Here is a 6,567-nt window from a genome sequence, read left to right on the forward strand (position 1 = left end):
TACCATGTGGCTCAAAAACAGGTTGAAAAAATAAAAATAAAAAAAATGTGAGCCACAAAAAACAGAGGAAAAAAAAATTACAGTACCTTTTTTTTTCTTAACGTTAGAAGCTGAATAAATGAAGATGTTGAAGTTTCCAAGGTACAGTTTCAGAAGTCTCGAACCACCCTCGTCGCCAAAATGTAGTGAATCTGTCATCCAAGGCAGAAATTCAAGTTGACACTTGTAGTTGATTAAATGTACGTTTATTTCCAGTTTGATGCGTAAAAGAAACTTCATCCACCCACAAGTCAAGATCCTCCAATCTCCTCACATCTCCTTCCCAGACTCCCCCAGCATTCCAAATTCCAGAGAGTCTATGAGCCTAAAGGAAGGCAGGGGAAGCATTGGGAGAAACCAACTAAGAGAAATACATAACTAAAAGAAACACAATACATATAAAGGGAAACCATGCTGAGATAAACACAATAAAGAAATAGTAATAACACCACAACCACTCTGCTCTTTTCACCACTCTACACAGCTGCACACCACACTACTCCACTCCGCACCACTCTATGCCACTGCACTTTACACAACTAGACTATTCTGCACGACTCAGTTGTAGCCAGCTAATTTGCAATTTTGTGTATTTTCTAAACTGTTCCAGCTTTGCGAAATACAAAGCTTATGAAGTTCTTTAAACAAATAAATGTAAGTTGGCCTCAGCTCAGAGCCCTCCATCCCACTCCTCTTACCTGAGTCCTGGGTGCCCTGCCTCCATGTGTTTGCTGGAGGATGTCCTACATGAGACATTCTGCATCAGGACATCATACATGGAAGGCCACAAAGGATAAACCTTATCTCAAGTAAAGTTAGGAGACTTAACCTACTCTGAAAAGTGTGGAGTTTCCTAATCCCGCCCAACTTCATAAATTAAGTCTTCATTTAACTCACCACAAATTTAATATAACTTCACAGGGACCTTGGAGCATTTCCATCAAATACATTTTAGGGAAATAGCGGCAAATAGTTTATTTTAAACATTTTAGGGCTGCAATAGGGGTGGAAACTAAATACAATTTAAATGTCATTTTACAGGGGAAGTTCCCAAATTAATTTGACAAAAGATGGATAGTTCAATTATATTTTACTACTATTCTCTACTCTAGTATACGACACACCACTCCACTCCACGACACTCTTCTCCATTCCACTCTACTCCACTATATGACACTCTACGACACTCTGCTTGACTCTATGCCATATGACTCAAGGCCACCCTACTAGATCCTATTTCCGTCTATTCCGCTTTATCCTACGACATTCCACTCAATGGCACTCCACAGCACTCTATGTCACTCCACTCTACGCCACTCTACGACACTCCACTCAGAGACACTCTGTGCCACTTTACTCCACTCCACGCATTCTAGGCCACTCTAGCACCTTACTACATTCTACGCTTTGCCACTCCACTGCACAACACTTTACTCCAATCTATGACTCTTAACTTCAGTTTACATTATGCTGCTTTTTGCCCCTCCACTCTACACTACTCCACTCTCAAACACTCTTCGACACTCTATGCCACTGTACACCACTTCACTACTCCACTCTGCATCACTCCACTCCATCTATGACACTCCACTCCACTCTATTCGCCTCCATTCTACTACACTCTATGCCACTCTATGCCACTCCATTGTACTCCACTCAACACTATGTCACTCTATTCCACTCTACGCCACTCTGCTTCACTTTAAGCCACTCTACTCTATGATCCTCTACTATATGACTCTCCACAACACTCTATGGCACTCTACTCCACTCCACTCTGACACTTTACTCTACTCCACTCCATGACACTTTACTCTACCACACTCCACTCTATGCCATTCTACTCTATTCTACTCTACCTATGCCACTCTACACAACTCCAGGACAATCTATGACCTCCCTCCACTCAATGCCACTCCACTCTACTCCACTCTATGCCTCTCTATGCCACTCCATTGTACTCCACTCAACACTCTGTCACTCTATTCCACTCTACGCCACTCTGCTTCACTTTACGCCACTATACTCTATGATCTTCTACTATATGACTCTCCACAACACTCTATGGCACTCTACTCCACTCCACTATATGACACTTTACTCTATGACACTCCACTCTATACCACTCTACACCACTATACGCAACTCCAGGACAATCTATGAGAGCCCTCCACTCAATGACACTCCACTCTATGCTATGCTACTCTATGCCACTCCACTCTATGACATTCTACTCCATTCTACTCTACTCTACTCCTTTCTTTGCCACTCTACGCAACTCCAGGACAATCTATGACCTCCCTCCACTCAATGACACTTCACTCTATGCCATGCCTCTCTATGCCACTCCACTATATGACATTCTTCTCCACCTAAACCACTCCTTAACACTATACAACTCTCTACTCCACTCGATGCCACTCCACTGTATACCCCTCTAATGTCCGACATTCTTCTCCACTCTACGCCCCTCCACTCTACGACACTCTATTCCATGACACTCTACTCCACTCTACTAGGCCACTGCACTCCACTCTATTACACTCCACTCTAAAACACCCCACTCTATGACCCTATATGCCACTTTACACCCCTCCACTCTATGACACTCTATGCTACTTTACTTCACTCTATGCCACTCCACACTATTCCACTCCATTCTATGACATTCTACCTCTCTCCACTCTATGACACTCTACGCCACTTGACTCTAGTCCTCTCCATCCTGCCACACTCCATGACATTCTACGACACTAGTCTCTTGGCCACTTTACTCTACGTCGTTCCACTCCATGCTACACCACTACACTCTATGACACTTTGCTCCACACTATGCCACGCCACTCCACGCCACTCCACGCCACTCTCCTCTTTGGCACTAACTTAGCCATGCTGAACAGCAGCCATGCTGATGTACATTATGGATGAAAAACACATTGGCAAAGTCAATAGCTCGTGCATGGGTGAGACCCACTGGCTTTGCCAATGTCTCTTTATAATGAGTTTGACATTACAACGGGAAGAAGGCCCGGCCTAGAGCATCACTTAGAGCACAGTGGGAGACTTGAGAGCTCTGTTTTCAATGATTTGTGAAACAACAGTGGCCTGTACAACCTTAAACTGGTCCCATCAGCTAATGTTAAGCCACGTGCCCTTAGCAAACAAATAATCATTATAACGATAAAAAATAAACACATAATAATGTAAGAAAGTGCAATTCCCAGAAAGAAAAATCATGCTTGTAAAACAAAAAGTCAGGTAGGATGAAAGCCTCACATATGACCAGGACTGAGTGCCTGGCGGTTTGAGTGTCAAAAAACAAATGGTAAAACCACCATTATTTGTTATAGTGAGAGATGGATGGATCCTGGCTCTGCAAACCTGCACGTGTTTTCCTCGGCGTTTAGATGTTCAGTGGGTGGTTAAAGGGCGGTCTGGGGGATGAAGATGCAGAAACTGCAGGGGCTGCGTTACAGGGAGACCCACGGTTCTGGAGGATGCTGAACCCTCTCCCAAGGCCCACCACAGACACAGCTCAAATGTGTGAGATCTCACCGTGTGAGACGGGTCTGTAATAAGCGAGGTTGTTGAGGGACCAATGCATAGTTACTGTCCGAAATGTTGCATATATCATTCATAAAACACGGACTACACAGATTTTTTTTAATCTTTAATTTATCCAAATGCAAAAGAAAACATGAGGCGGCTCCTCAATATGGGGAGGAGCATCCCCCCGCCAGCAGCAAGCGCTGCAAATCCTTTTACAGGGGAAGGATGATAAACTTGGTTTATTATCCTTTCTGTGTAAAAGGGGCGGGGCACTGGGGGGTGACGGGCCGAGGGGAGTGCTCTGTGCACTCCCCCTCACTGCCCAGGTATGTGTAGCCAGCCGTCTCAGGCGGCCAAACACACATGCGCACTGCTGCCAGGCTGGAGAGAGCAGCACAATCTCCCAGTCTGCCAGGAAGCGCCCTGGCTGGGCGCTTCCAAGGGCGCTCCCAGCCAGTGCTGTCAGGATCGGCGCAGGGCAGGCTGGGAGCCTGTGTCTGCAGCAGCGACGGGAGAGGAGCGGCGCATGGCACGGGAGCAGAGGTACGTTTTTAAAAAAAAAAATTATTCTTTGATTATTTTTCCCGTGTCCCCCCCCCTCCCCCACCTCACCCTCATCCCCTCCCCCCATCCCTGCTGCCCCACCCAGCCACGCATCCGCTCCTGGTTGAGTGCGCCCGCAGTGTCGGATCACACCACAGAGAGTGGGATTGTGGAGTCACTCACTGGAAGTGAGTGCACCCGCAGTGTGTGAGTCACATCGCAGACAGTGGGACTGTGGAGTCACTCACTGGGAGTGAGTGCACCCGCAGTGTGTGAGTCACATCGCAGACAGTGGGACTGTGGAGTCACTCTGGGTGTGAGTGTGCCTGCAGTGTGTGAGTCACATCAAGAGTGGGACTGTGGAGTCACTCACTCCTCGTGAGTGTGCATACAGTGTCTGGAGACCTGGAAACTCCCAAGCTAGCAGTATGATTGTGCCGGAATGATACAAGTTGATGAGACTGAAATAATGACAATGAGGGCGGGAGGAATGAAGGGCGGGAAGCGAGGGAGTGCAGATAAGGAAGGTGGGGAGGAAGAGGGATAAAGAGAGAGGCGAGAAAGGAGGGCACAGGTGGAATACGAGAGCCTGTGGTTCTCCAGGTTTCTAATAATGTGATGCAATGTTTGCCAGATAAGAACAGATAAAACACTTCTGCCGAAACCCGGGATCGAACCAGGGACCTTTAGATCTTCAGTCTAACGCTCTCCCAACTGAGCTATTTCGGCGGCCACGTATTCCTCTGTGATCATAATGATTTTACTGCAGATACCGTGGGGGGCATGTACAGGACTAAAGAGTTCACAGGTTTTACCCCAGACGCACAGGACTCTCCGCCAGGGTCAGAGAGCTCATTACCAGGGCCACAGGTCTCCTCCCCAGGGTCACAGGACTCAGCCCCAGGTTCAGAGGTCTCACCCCACGTACACGGGTCTCACCCCAGATTCAAAGGTATCATCCCCAGGGTCACAATTCTCACTCCAGGGTCACAGGGTTCACCCCTAGTGTCACAGGACTCATCCACCACCATCACCCCCTCCCTTACACTGACAAGCCTCGCCGGGGGTCGCTGCCTCCTCCCAGCACTGAAGACCAGAGACTGAGCTGACATTTTAAGCGGTAACTCCATCGATGCTCCGACTCTTCCCGAAGATCAATCACATCCGAGCAGGAGAAACTGCCCCTGACCTAACCCCGGCCCCTCTTCCCCTCTATCGGGACCCTCAGAGACCTCACTCGTTGCTTGCACACCGACGCCTTCCCCTCCATGGGACCCTCGGAGACCTCACTCTGTAACCTCCACATTGCCCCCTTCTCTCCAGGGCCAATTCGGTGTCTGACCCGTCAGACCTCACTCAGCCCCTCCATTCCGCGCCGCCTTCTCACCAGGGCCCGGTTGGTGTCTGACCCGTCAGAACTCACTCAGTAACCTCCACACTGGCCGCCTTCTCACCAGGGCCCCTTCGGTGTCTGACTCGTCAGACTTCACTCAGTCCTTCAACACTGACCCCTTCTCTCATGGGCCCCTTCGGTGTCTGATCTTACTCAGACCCTCCACACCGCCCCCTTCTCACCAGGCCCGTTGGGTGTCTGACTCGTCAGATCTCACTCCACGGGTGATTCAAGCATCGAACCCACCGTCGATAACGGCCCGGCCTCTGTCCTTTTCGGCCCTCGTCATTGCCTCCGGGGTGTACGCGTGGGGATGTCCAGTGTAACAGGAGGTGTGATGTCCCCACCACCCCCGCAGAGGGGACTTTCTCTTTCAGGCGTTCCCCAGACACTGACTGACCAAAGAGGACAGACACAACCTGTCACACGGCCTCACAGTGAGCAAGAATCCGAACCCCCCAGAGAAGTAGGCGCCCCCTGGCGGGGAGCTCGGACACTGCGCCTCTTCCTGTGCCATAAACCTTGATGCCCTTTCAGCTGCTCTGGAACAAACACATCTGCCCCACCCCGGACCGGGCATTATCCCTCATTAGTGCCACACCGTGGGTGTGACGTATTCATTATTTGGTGCCTGTGGTCTTTAAGAGACTGAAAAGTACTGTGAGCCGCAGAAAAGAGAAACACTTCTGATGCCAGTGGGCAATAGTTTAATACACCCCTGTAGGTGGAATACATTTTCATATTTGCTCCACTGAAACCCTTGGGTTCCAGGTGAAATGGGGCCACACATGTATGAAGGTGACAGACCCACGGGGAGGCCTCTCGCACAGTGTTCTTGGTACATGATTGAAGTTTCCTTCTCCTTCGGCTTTTGAATAAAAGGAAACCGACACCTTGTGAAAACAGAAGTGCTGCTATCTGGAGCTCGGTACCCTACCTCACACACGTCCACATTCCAATGACACATGAGTGGCTCGTTGGTCTAGGGGTATGATTCTCGCTTCGGGTGCGAGAGGTCCCGGGTTCAAATCCCGGACGAGCCC

At 49.1% G+C, this 6,567-nt stretch overlaps 2 non-coding genes across 2 annotated transcripts; one reads left to right on the forward strand and one right to left on the reverse strand.

The window, feature by feature from the left end:
- Positions 1–4,787: 4,787 nt before the first annotated feature.
- On the reverse strand, positions 4,788–4,860 carry TRNAF-GAA (transfer RNA phenylalanine (anticodon GAA)). The gene has a single exon. It is a non-coding gene; the product is annotated as a tRNA-Phe (tRNA).
- Positions 4,861–6,495: 1,635 nt separating this feature from the next.
- TRNAP-CGG (transfer RNA proline (anticodon CGG)) lies at positions 6,496–6,567 on the forward strand. The gene has a single exon. It is a non-coding gene; the product is annotated as a tRNA-Pro (tRNA).

Source organism: Pleurodeles waltl, unplaced genomic scaffold (assembly GCF_031143425.1).
Source record: "Pleurodeles waltl isolate 20211129_DDA unplaced genomic scaffold, aPleWal1.hap1.20221129 scaffold_67, whole genome shotgun sequence".
Lineage (NCBI taxonomy): Eukaryota > Metazoa > Chordata > Amphibia > Caudata > Salamandridae > Pleurodeles > Pleurodeles waltl.